Source organism: Myotis yumanensis, unplaced genomic scaffold, assembly GCF_028538775.1.
Source record: "Myotis yumanensis isolate MYYU_CA2020_CCGP unplaced genomic scaffold, mMyoYum1.0.hap1 SCAF_13, whole genome shotgun sequence".
NCBI classification, from domain to species: Eukaryota; Metazoa; Chordata; class Mammalia; order Chiroptera; family Vespertilionidae; genus Myotis; species Myotis yumanensis.
Genome location: NW_027223764.1, coordinates 39,133,774 through 39,146,351, shown reverse-complemented (window position 1 = coordinate 39,146,351; position 12,578 = coordinate 39,133,774). Strand labels below are relative to the sequence as shown.

General features: G+C 37.9%; 2 protein-coding genes across 8 annotated transcripts in view; one reads left to right on the top strand and one right to left on the bottom strand.

The window, feature by feature from the left end:
• The window catches only part of CTNNA3 (catenin alpha 3), a 1,374,069-nt gene that overhangs the window by 549,790 nt on the left and 811,701 nt on the right, over positions 1-12,578 (top strand). The gene's annotated exons all lie outside the window — the stretch shown is intronic.
• LRRTM3 (leucine rich repeat transmembrane neuronal 3) overlaps positions 1-12,578 on the bottom strand; it is a 162,268-nt gene that overhangs the window by 146,785 nt on the left and 2,905 nt on the right. The window lies entirely within an intron of this gene.

Sequence of the window (12,578 nt, the reverse complement as noted above, 5' to 3'; positions counted from 1 at the left end):
GCATTGCATGTTTATAGTGCTGGATTTTAGCGAGTCAAATTGTGTTTGGGCAGTATGCTTGCCGCTTCACGTTCAGGGTGACACTGGAGGGAAATGGAGACCCCGGCCATTCAGCTGCGGGGCTCTGGGCTCTGAGCGAGCCTGTTGTAACCGTGCATGTTAATGAACCGAATCAGCTGAGGAAATGCGGTCCCTCTACTGTGGGGTGGCTGTCTGCCTGGTGAAGTGCCTCCCGGGGAAACAGAGGACTTCTATTTCTTAAGCTGCCTTTCCCCCATGCTCTTTAAGAGTGTTGGGCTTTTTCTTTTTTTCTTAAATTACAGGTGGAGAAGGTTTCATAAACTCTAAAATGATTCTCTAGCGGACTCGGTTGCCTTTTTACAACCCCCGGGGCCACCAGACAGTTACTGCAGGATTCATGCTGTTCTTGGCACACACAGAAACATTTATAAACTGAAATCTGTTTTGTCATATTACCAGAGATGGCATCTGCACTTGGGTACAGTTGAAATACAAACTGAAGATCAGATAGTTAAAACAACAACAACAACAACAACAACAACAACACACACACACACGCACATCAGTGGGCTACTGTGAGCTGAGCCAACAAAATGGGAATAATTTAACCATTGATTATTTCTGCACAACACAGTGCTGGATGTTAAAACTGAGTTGAATATGAGGAGATAGTTGGGGCTCAATGATTTGTGTGCAAATTTGACGTCTGGACATATAATTTGTGAGCCTGGCATTGAAAATTACTGAATAGGTCCTTCTGAGAATTCTTACCTATATGATTGGTTATAGGTGAGTTAAGCGCTGGGTTCTTTTCATTTAGCTGCCCCTCTATGCAGAATTTCTTGAATCTAAAGTATATTAGTGCTAATTTCAGAACAGTGTTTTTTTTATCTTTTCAAATTATGTCATGGAACCCAGGACCCTAGACCTGAGCTAGTCTAAACAGATTATAGTACTGAAAATTGAAAATGATAATAAAACCCAACCACTTCTGAGTTCTTCCTCTTTAGTAAAAAATTAAACAAAGAAATTCTTCTTAAAATTTAAATAACCACTGAATATATATTAAGCAAGGGAGTTATAAGTTAGAGGTGAAAAATGATACACTGTTCATGAAACCCTGGAATGGATAACAAAGAGAGGGACAAGGAATGCTGTTCTTGGCAATATTGTTAAAAAGTCCATTAAATTAGCTTAGAATTTCAAATTGAAGCTAAGAAGATGATTACAAGTTTCTCAAAAAATCCTTGTAGCTATGAGTTTTTATAACTAAATAAAGGTTTTCTTTCAGTTCTCTTATTATATAAATCCAAAAAATGAATCTACTCCATAGATGACAAAATTTAACAAGGCCCAGAGCCTCACACAAAGAGGAATATTTAGCTGTTCTACAAATCTGCCCTGCCTTAGAAATCGTGATAAAAAATGAGGCTTAAACTATACCAGGGAGGATGTTATTTCTAGTTCTGAAATTGGACTACAATTACAAAATTACAGTTCTTTATAGAACTAAACAAAGCTGTTGAATACAAATAGATTTTTTACTCTCTTAAATTAAATTATTAGACTGTCATTTTAATTAGCCCTTTTCTAAGACATAAAAAAAATTAGTATTTACCTTTTAACCAAGCCAGAAAATGCATATTCAAGTAGTGAAAATTGACTTAGAAGCAAAAGTTGGATAGAGGAAAAAAAACTGAAAGAAGTTCTAAGTGGAGATGAGAGAGAAGAAAGAAATTCAGTGAAAAAGAGGAAGAGAGTAAACAGAAGTGAGGAAGGGAGAGACACTCAACAAAGGGCACATGCTTCGATTCTATAGGGTCAGTTGAGCCGCCTGTGTAAGCCGTGTTCAGGGGGTAATAAAGATGAGAATTAGCAACAACAACAATAAAGATGAGCATTGACAATTGTCAACTTCTCAGTATTTGATGTTTAAAGCCTCCAGTAGAATAGTTGCTTTGAAAATGTGTATAAGATCAGAAAGACAAAGACCTCTGACCTCACCTCTCTGAGAGTGTAGGGTAGCAGTTCCTTTGTGTGTTTGGTAAGAGAGAGGAGGCCTGGGTATGAGATAAGCCTTGTGGGACTGGGGATGAGATAAGGAGACATCCCAGCTAAAGAGAGAAGGACCTTTTCCAAGAGGCAGTGGACAGAGAAGTCATGAATATATGGTTTTTATAACAAAAGTTAACTACTGAGCCTCCACTAAAATCAAGATGTATTCATACTTAGAATTAAATATTCTTTCTCTGATTCACATTCGTTTTAGCTCTTAGTCACTTTAACATACCCCCTAAAATGTTAATACCTTTGGCAATTATCAAAGGAAAGTCATTGGTAGGTTATTCATGACATAGCAACAGTTTAAACTGAAACCAGTTAAATGATAACGGAGAAGACAGAATATGTGAAAAGTATATGTGAAATAAAAACAAAAATGTATATGTAGACTATATACATAAATATGAGGTTGGCAATTATCTTATAATACACCAGTAACCTTATAATATCACCAGTAAGTCAATTCAACCGATATCAATTCAATCTGAATTGAATAAATCTAAATTGTACAGCCATGAATAAAATGCTGTACAATTTTCACGGGAAGAAGAAAGAAATGAAATGGTCCATTTCCTCAAAAAGGGTCTGTATACACATTAATACCTCGAACACAGGGCAGCTTGTGGGGTTGCCTCCAATAGAGGTACAAAATACGGAAAGCAGCAAAGGGCAAGATTAAGAAGCCTTCTAGAATGAGTGGAATTTGAGGTGGATCTATTCTAGAAAGCCTCAGAGGTTGCCAAGAGAACTTGGAAGGGAGGACATTCATTTCATCACTAAGGAAAATGATTGACCAAAGCACAGAAGTGGAGAAGCACGTGCTACTTCAAGCCCGGGCCAGTGCTAGGGCATGGGACGTGGTGTGGAGATGCAGCTGGGCTTCCTGGGGAGCGTTGGGACACTGCTTTTATATTTCACATTACTGTTCAGTATTAACCATGTGCCCAGATGCCCCTGAGTTTATGGCAGTTTAGATTCTATTTCTTGAAAGTCAGATATCTGTTTACTATTCCATATAAAAATAAATAGTGGGATACTATTAAAACAAAATGGGGTACTGAAATTGTTAGCAGTTAGAGCTAATAAAGGGAAAGGGAAAGTTACTATTATGTGCCAAGCTTTGTAAGAAGTGATTTTATCTATGTCATCTCATGGAATCATTATGGGATCTATGGGAATATTAAATAATAATACATCTAATTTGTCCAAAGCAAAGAACATAAAATGTTCAAGAAATGCTGATTCCTGATTCTTTACCTTATAATGATTCTGTGATGATTATATTGTTTTATTCTTTATTGTGTCGAAGAAGCTAAGACTCGGGAGTTTTTAGTTATTAAGTCCCAGAGCCAGAATCCAAGTTGGTTCTTCCTGGATTTCTAGCCCAACTTTCCTTTTATACAATATTGTCTCTCTATTGAGAAAAACTAAGAAGAAAGCCTGTGCATATGGAATTCACTGAAGGTCCTTCTCAAACTATAGTTTACTGAATGAAACCTGGATTATCGGCCCTGCATAGGTTCCTTTGGAAAGGCCCAAACTTATCTTTGAGAAAAATCCAGGGGCATCTATATAGGATGATTTCATAAGTGCGTGGACGAAAGGGGCCACATGCTAACCTCACAAGTTCAAGGAAGGCCTGCGTGGCGGTCTTACAAACTCAGAGACCTAAAGTAACCACAAAGGATGGTCTGAAATTTAACTTTAAACTAAAAGCAGCTATGGTGGGTAGTTACATCCTAGGCCGGTATCTTCACTGACAAGGTCAACCTTTACCTTAACTGAGCCTATCTGTCTTTTTGCATCTATAATAACATACCCTTGAAATGTCTGGGTAACTTGTAACTTCCCTTTCTCTGGACCCCTTGGACCACAACCTAATGTGCTGGGCGCCAGGGCAGAGACCACAAATTCCTTCATTATCATGTTAATTGTTCCCACCCACCTAAGTATGTACCTATCATTTTACTTTTTATCCAATCCCAGAAAGCTGTTTTGCTTTCTCCCACCTCTCTGGTCTATCACCAATGGATTTCATGTAACCCACCGATGTCCCTCCTTTGATTTTGATGTATAAATATAGATGTGACCCGCCATTCTCTGGAGCATTATCTCAATCCATTGAGGTTCTGCTTCCCGGCATATGTCGACAGTTTGGCTCAAATAAACTCACAAAAATCCTTTACAGGTTTGAATGTTTTGATGTTAACAAGTGCTTGCAATGCTATTTGCCCCCAGAAACACTTTACCCAACCCTGCTCGGTATGCTTACTCTTAGTATATGACTTTCTCACCTTTCGTTAAAGATCTGTTATTCAAATGTGAGTGCTCTTGCGAGGGACAATAATACTGGTCTAGATATTTGGTAAAAAGAAAGGAACCGAGAGAAAAGGCATGGCACTGGGAGGCTGGGGAGACAGAGGCAGAGATCCCAGACTTGTCTAGATTGCAGCCTAGGGACAAACCCAGTCTGTCTGTCTGATCGCCTCAACCATAAAACTGACAAATTTCCCTGTGACTTTCTGACAGGATCCAATGTGGGGATTCTAGAAAAGCAGGGAAAGGGATACATTCTAACAACAGGGAGAATATCTGCAGGCAGAAAACAACACAAAGCAAACACCCAAGAAACAACCACAAGAAACCTCTCTGTTGGCAATGGAAAATGGAAGGAATGTGAAGCTTAATATGATGGTAAACTTGGCAGGGTAAATCAGATGTCGGGAAAGTGCAATACAGCATGCTCATCGTTTAGGATCATTGGTAGATTGATAAATAGATGATGTGAGCCTTGGACTCTGTTTTTAAAAAATCTACCTTGTCCTTTTTTTTTTGAATTTACAGCTAGCTTAATGCTTTTGCATTAAGATCGGGGCGCATGAGGGAGACAACCCATCGATGTGTCTCTCTCACATGGATGTTTTTCTCTTTCTCTCCCCACTCCTCCCTCCCTTCCGCTCTCTCTAAAAAGTCAATGGAAAAGGCCCCACACAGCTCTGTGTGTTAGACCATAAAAACAACCAAAGTGAAGCCCATAAAAATATATGTAGATTTTTACACTTACTACTCAATCCTCCCTGTAAAAGTCCATAGGACTAAGTGCATGCTGCCTCTTAATGATGAGTGATGGGCTGGAGTGGGTGCCACAGGTTGAGAAAAATACTCTACTGGAAGGTTAGAATTTACCTAGCAGAGGGATATGCTAATGATAAATTATTGGAAATCATTTTTAATGGGAACTGTAGATGTATAATTTGGCTTGAAAAGTCTTGTGTGGGTAGAGTATGAATTATTTTATAGGGCAGTCCTTTAAGAAGGGGCAAGGTATAAGATTAATGGATGAAAAGAGTCAATATAAGGACTGTGTTTTTATATTTTAAAAAACTATGTAGATATTCCTTGCAAATAATAATAACTCAATTACACAAAAATACACACACACACACACACACACACACAAATGTGTAATAAAAATACATCACCTTATAGAAAGGATATGGATTTTTTTCCTAAGTATCAGTGACAAGCCTAGCAAATACATTTATATAATATGTTATTCCATTTTAATCATCATTCAGTGATGTCACCCAACTTTTCATAGGATAAATGGCAGTATCCCAACTATTGACACCTTTTCACTTTAAAATTTAGTGAAAAGAATGCAAAATTTATTCCCAAATCAATGAGCACAAGCCAATACTGATCCTAAAGTTCATTTTTAAACTTAGATTTCTTGCTGTTGTAATCTTATCACAGGCTTAAGGCCACTCAACTACTTTAGCCTCCACATAATATCTTCTACAAGTCTCCTTTAAATATTCCTGTGGGATTCTGGTGGATTGCATCAAAAGGGGGTTGAACATGTTTCTTTTTCTCAGAAGGTATAACCCGCCATTGGAGCCATGAACACCACTGAAGAGTATAGCCTCACTGTTTGAGGACATGTTCTTTTCACCCCTCGTCATTAATAAGTTAGAGCCCCAAGAGTGATGAACAAGGATTTATATTTCATTGAAGTCCTTTGCTCTTTACTGGCAAAATATATTTTACACCCTGGATAGATGTTAATTATTGCAATTAAGCTTTAATAGAAATTGCCTTTGCTAAGTATAGAATTTGCCTTGTCATTTTATGTGTAAGACAAAGATATTTGCATTTTATTCCCCAAAATTCTGATGACTGGTCTGAGTATTTCTTACTTGTGAAATGTAGTTGAGCACTCCCATACATAAAGTCCTAAATTCAGTTTTCTAGGAGTCAGTTAATTTATTTTTTTATTTTTTTTAAAATATATTTTATTGATTTTTTACAGAGAGGAAGGGAGAGAGATAGAGAGTTAGAAACATCGATGAGAGAGAAACATCGATCAGCCGCCTCTTGCACATCTCCCACTGGGGATGTGCCCACAACCAAGGCACATGCCCTTGACCGGAATCGAACCTGGGACCTTTCAGTCCGCAGGCCGACGCTCTATCCACTGAGCCAAACCGGTTTTGGTTAGGAGTCAGTTAATTTAAAAGGAAATAGTGGGCTTTAATATTTTACCATCCTATAATTCAACTATATTTCTTCTTTCCTCCATTGAAAATAAGTAGACACTAAAGAGGTAGTGTGTCAGCTATAGAGGAAAGGGGAGATTGTCAGGAAGACTTAAATTTCATTGAAGTTTTATTTATTTATTTTTTTCATTGCAGATAGGCTGTTTTTTGAGTGACATGACCAATTTGTGTTGATTTAGTTGAGGGAAGATATTTTTTTGTTGTATAGGAAGTAGAGAGCAATAATTTAAGAGTGGAAGAAAGGAATAAAGAAAATTCATAGGGGATGAGGTGGGAGTCCTTGAAAAATAAAAATAAAATATAGAGAATTGTCAAGAAAATTATGATTTGCCAGCCCTAGCAGGCAATGCTCAGTGGTTAGAGCATTGGCCCTCATACCAGAGGGTCTCAAGTTTGCTTCCCAAAGTATAACCCGCCATTGAAGCCGTGAACACCACTGAATAGTATAGCCTCACTGTTTGAGGACATTTTCTTTTTGAGGGAGAAGAACCAATGAGAGAGACAACCAATAGATGTGTCTCTCTCACATGGATGTTTTTCTCTTTCTCCCCCTTCCTCCCTCTCTTCCATTCTCTCTAAAAAAATCAATGGAAAAAATGTCCTTGGGTGAAGATTAACAAAGAGAGGGGAGGGAGGGAGGGAGGGAGGGAGAGAGAGAGAGAGAGAGAGAGAGAGAGAGAGAGAGAGAGAGAGAATTATGAGTTTTCATTAAAATATGTGCAGAATAGAGTAAGATAGAAGCTTCTTTTTCCAATAAAATGAATTATTGTATATAGATATTCTGTTACTAGAAAGTACATTGTAAAATAGATTACCTCTGCTTGCTCTTTCATTTTTATTCTCCCTGTGTTCCTGGAATTCTTACCCAACTCAAGAACATCCACCAATAATCCCATGAAGGTAAAGCAGCATAAAATTCTCAAATGCTTTTTCCAAATGAAAAACCACTATTCTCTCTGTTCTCCAGAAATTCTAGAGAAACATAGCCAGCAAACAGGAACAGTTTGTCAACTTAAATTATGAGAATTTTGGAATTACACCTGTTATATCATACTTGTTGAAACCAGCTACATCCAGTGAAGACAGGTTTATGATTACATTGGTAAATTTTTTCTTGAAAGGCCCATGAAGACTCTTAAGTATTTAATTTTGCATAACTGAATTGGTGGTTACTCAAAAAAAGCCTTTGTATTCTTATGCTACTTTTTTTTAAATCCAGTGATCTTTAATGACAATAACTAAAAATGAAGTCTATAGTAATTTCGATACTAGTGGAAGATTTTGGATACTTTTTCACTGGGGAAAAAATGAGACAGCAGAGTAGATGTCATGTGATTAATACCTTTTTGCTCAATAACAATGTCATCTTGCCATAAATGTTGAATTTATAAAATCAACGATGGCTCAAAATAGTGGTATTGGAAAAGGGATGGATAAGTAACCTTTGTTGATTCAAAGGCCTTGCTGTAATGACCTGATTTGGTAAACAGTTAAAATTTGATGCACTTTGATAACCTTTCAATTCAGTGTTCTAGGGTTGGTGTCTATATTTATGTTTATTGTACATTGTGATCATTATTGATAAACTCCTAGACTTAGATAACATGGGATGGAAGAAACTGTGTTTTTTTATGGAAACTAAAGGTCAAACACAAATTAAAATCTAGACTCACTGCCATTAATGTAACGTGGATTTGGGCTTGTGTAATACAGAGGTTAGCTATGTCTTTGTAAGCCAGACCAAACATAGAACACTGACAAACACAGCTCAATATCTCACGAAGCACTCTTTGAAAAGAATAAGTAGTTTACAAAGTACTTCTCTTATTCCCTTCTCCCAATTACCATGTGAAGTCAAATAACATATGCCCTTTTTACAGATATGGAAGTTCAAGTTTAGAAAAGCTAATAATTTGCCTGAGATCACTTGATTAGCAAGTGTCAGAAAATCTTGAACCCAAGACCTGTACTCTACCACATATGGCTGTATTTTCCTCAAATAAAGAACTATTTTATGTTGATTACTCTATAGCATTTATACTGTATCCTACTCCAGTATGCAAGTATCACCAATGGGTTTGGAGACTAAGCAAAATTTGGGTCCAGTACTGTAAGCTATTAGATTGTAGATTAGAGAAACTGTCATTTTCACCTGTGTGTTTTTTATTCATTTTTCAGAGTCCCTTAATACAAGCTACTTAGTTTTCATTAATTCTATTTCTCTCACAATATTTATAATTCAAATTTACCGACATTACTTTTCATGCTCATAGTGTCTTCCAGCTGCCTCTGGTTTTTAATGCAGTTAGCTAAGAGAACACAATGGCTCTGCTACAGATCCAGGGGAAAGGAAATACAAGAAGCTACACAGTTTCTGAATTTTTCATTCCTCATGGTTCAATTCTCATGTGTCATATGTGGAACTCATTTTGTGTTTGTTAGGCTTCATGGCCTGATGCTTGTTTTTTCTGCTAGTCTAATTCACCGTTTAAATCAACTGCTTAAGTTCTCTTCTTGGTAAACGTGAAGGGAAGAGGAGATATTTCATGCAGCTACAGCATCCCCCCCAAACCCCTGCCAAATCTATGACTCTGACTCTGCATTATCCTTCCCCAGAAGGAGAGCATAATTTCATTATCCATGAATCATCACCTCTTGGATTGTAACATCATTGTCAGAGAGCCTAATGGAACCCGTGTTCAGCTGGCTGCAATGGGGAGGGAGGAAGAGGGGAGAGAGCTGTGGGGCAAAGCACAGGTTACTGGCATGATTGACAAACTGGAGAGTCCTGCAGCCGGAAGGGGAGGCCTCCCTTGTGTGATAGTCAGACATTCCTACTGACTAGTGAATAGCTGATGCTGATTCTTTCAATGTTAATACTGAATTTATTTTCCCCCAACCTAAATTACATCATATTTCAGTATCCTGCTGATGAGAAACGTTAACCCATTTAATGAAAAAATATATATGTGGCCAACATAGATGAATATGAATGCTTTAAAATAATTCTTATTTATTCTTATTACATTACAACTTGTTCATCATCTTTGGGCACTTATTTCGAATCCTCAGTACCAGTTCTATGGCCTCTGTTTGGGCATTACTAAATAAGTCACTATGCAAAAAATAACTTAAAAAACACTATAACTCAATTTCCCAGGGAGATGAACTAAATAAATTCCAATATGATTCACAGATCAAAAGCTATATGTCGTCAACCACATTTCTGTAAGGATTCAGGACTTAAAAAAAACTGTATAAAATGTGTGAATAGCTGTGGTTAGTCTAAGCCGCCACTGGAGGTCACTCCTGCTCCACAGAAATGCAGTTTATTGCCGGTTGTCTACTCCTAGGTAGTTGATTCACTAAATCAAGGAAAAAAATGGTTTCAGTTCTTTGAAAAGATGTAATGTCAACATCCTTGGAAAATGTAAACTCATTTAAAAGGAATATATCTTGCATAAGTACTTCCCAGAAGACCGTGACACTGGGACTATTAACTTCATGCCGCGGTAGCACTGTGGGTACTGGGGCTACAAAAATGGGGGCCAAACCCATGCAGCTCAGAGACTAAATTGCATCCTCTCTCTGACAAAGCATTCAAAGCACTGACTGAGCCCATCCGCCTCCATGTGTCTCTGCTGTGCAGTTCAACAGGTTAGGCTGTTTATTGAACTGTTGTCATCTTTGAGAAAATTTGCACTAGAAAATGGAATATCAATGATATCTCTCAAATATGCAATGAGTTTGAAAAAGTCAAGAAAACAGATTTATGATCTGAAGTCCAGAAAGTGCCCTAGGGTTGGGGAGGGCAACAACTTTTGAGGAGGAGAACATTCTCCAGGTGGCTTTGCTAAATTTGTGGTGGTGAACAAGTTATTGTCTTACTGACAAGAATTAAATATTTGAGCTCAGAAGAGATGAAGAACTAGAGAAGCTTCATTCCCCCAAAGGGGAGATCTTTTTTTTTTTTTTTAAATTTGTAATTTCATGTTCTGAATCAAAATGAGTTTTACTCTCTAAGGGATTTTATTGTGGTTCTTATTCATTATTAAATTCATAAAGAATTAAAGTTACACAATAAAAAAAAAATGACTAGCCCTTAAAATGCTGGTCATTCATTCCATCTTACCCACCAAGTGGCTTTGAATTTCAGGAACACTTTCCAATACAGCACATGTATTTTGTATATATTAGTGGTACCAGAGCACTGAGAGTTTGCAAGAATTCAAAAATATAAGTATAAATATGTCTTGCTTAAATTTATTTGGTATCCATGACAAATGAGGCAGAAGGTCAAGTCAAAGAATAGAAATGAGCTTTTTCGCTTTAACACTGCATTTAATTAACAGTCATCTTTAGTACAGATAAAAATGAGTCTGACCAAAGAAAATTTCTTTTTTAGATGGAATATGTATTTACTGACATTTTATGAAAAATGTAAACTTACAACTTCAGTGAAAAACATCACAGTAGGCTCAGTCATCCAGTTCATAGTACTGTAAGGAAGTGTCTGCATTATTAATCCATTGGGACTCTGTGACAATTTGCCATTAATAAATGTATAGTCAACAATTCTTCATGGGTAAATATACTGTAGCTATGATGCTTTTCTGAACTGCCATCTATTTTCCAATTTAATTAAAACCAAAGTCCACTTTAAATGTTCCTTTTTCTTTATTGCTTATAAAAGTGTGATTTTATAAACCGGCTTCCTTGCAATTATATTTCATGGTGACTTGCCTAGATTTTTGCCTGTCAGCAAAATAAAAGCCCCCAGACTATATAAAAATGCTGGTAAAAATAGCCATTCACTTTTGCATTTTTTTTTTTTTTTTTTTTTTGCTGCAGCGATTCTGTTTTGAAAGAACAGGGACATGGTTTGGCAAGCCAAATGAAATGAAACAGACTTAACGTTGCAATTCCTGATTTTTACTACTGTAATTGAATTGTTCATTTTGGAGGATGAAAGAGGATACAGGCTAAAGACATTTTTCTCAAATCTTAATGAACTGTGGTCAAAGTTACTTAAATCCAGAAGCTATGATATTTGAGCTGCAGTCAATAAACTTTCACCTACGACATAAAACCATGCATGCAGCTTGCATAGTGCCAACAGGGTCGGTACAGAATCATACTGATGGATGCGTCACAATACAGATGAGCATAGGGACAGCGTAACATCAGCAATAGAACAGCAAAGCCCAGTGCCATAGGGCTGGTCTTCTCTCTCTAAGGTTTACTTGGTACATTCAGTGAGGTGTTACCAAAAGCATCCTTTTGACTGAGGCTCTTGGTGGAAAGCATGTCTTGGAATGTGTTCTCTTTACACATCTGAATGAAGTGTCAGTCGTTAGGGGACTCGTGTGTGCAGGACACTTAATGGAACACAACAGGACAGCCTGACAAAGCCCAAACAGAGAACAGAGAGCGCTGATGATTCCACTCCCCCCATCAGGGCCCCCAGAAGAGCTGAAATGAGAAATTCTGGGAAGCTCCCAACCACATGCCTAGAGCAAGCTGCCTTCCCATGTGCAAGCCTGGTCTCTGAAAAGTCCCTGATGTGAGGAGTGGTGGGGAAATCTGCCCCCTCACATTTGCTTCCTGGCTACTTAGGGAAGGGGCTTATTTTGGAAATGGAGAGGCTGGAAGAAAAGGACAGGGAAGCCTCTGGTCTGATGTCACAGGGGTGGGTTTCAGCGACAAGCTCTCAGGTGGGAAACTTTGTGTGTGTACCATCTCCTCACATTTTGCGCTTGTCTCCCTGCAGCATTTTATCCCTTCGATACTTTCCCCTAGACTTGCCTCAGCACCATCCAGACGCCTCTGAAACCGGCTGGTGGTGCTGCCTTTACCCAGCACCAGCCTTTGATAGCTCCCTGCGGTTTTCTTTTGGAGCCAGGCATTGTTTCAAGGCTCGGCCTCTAAACGTTCCTG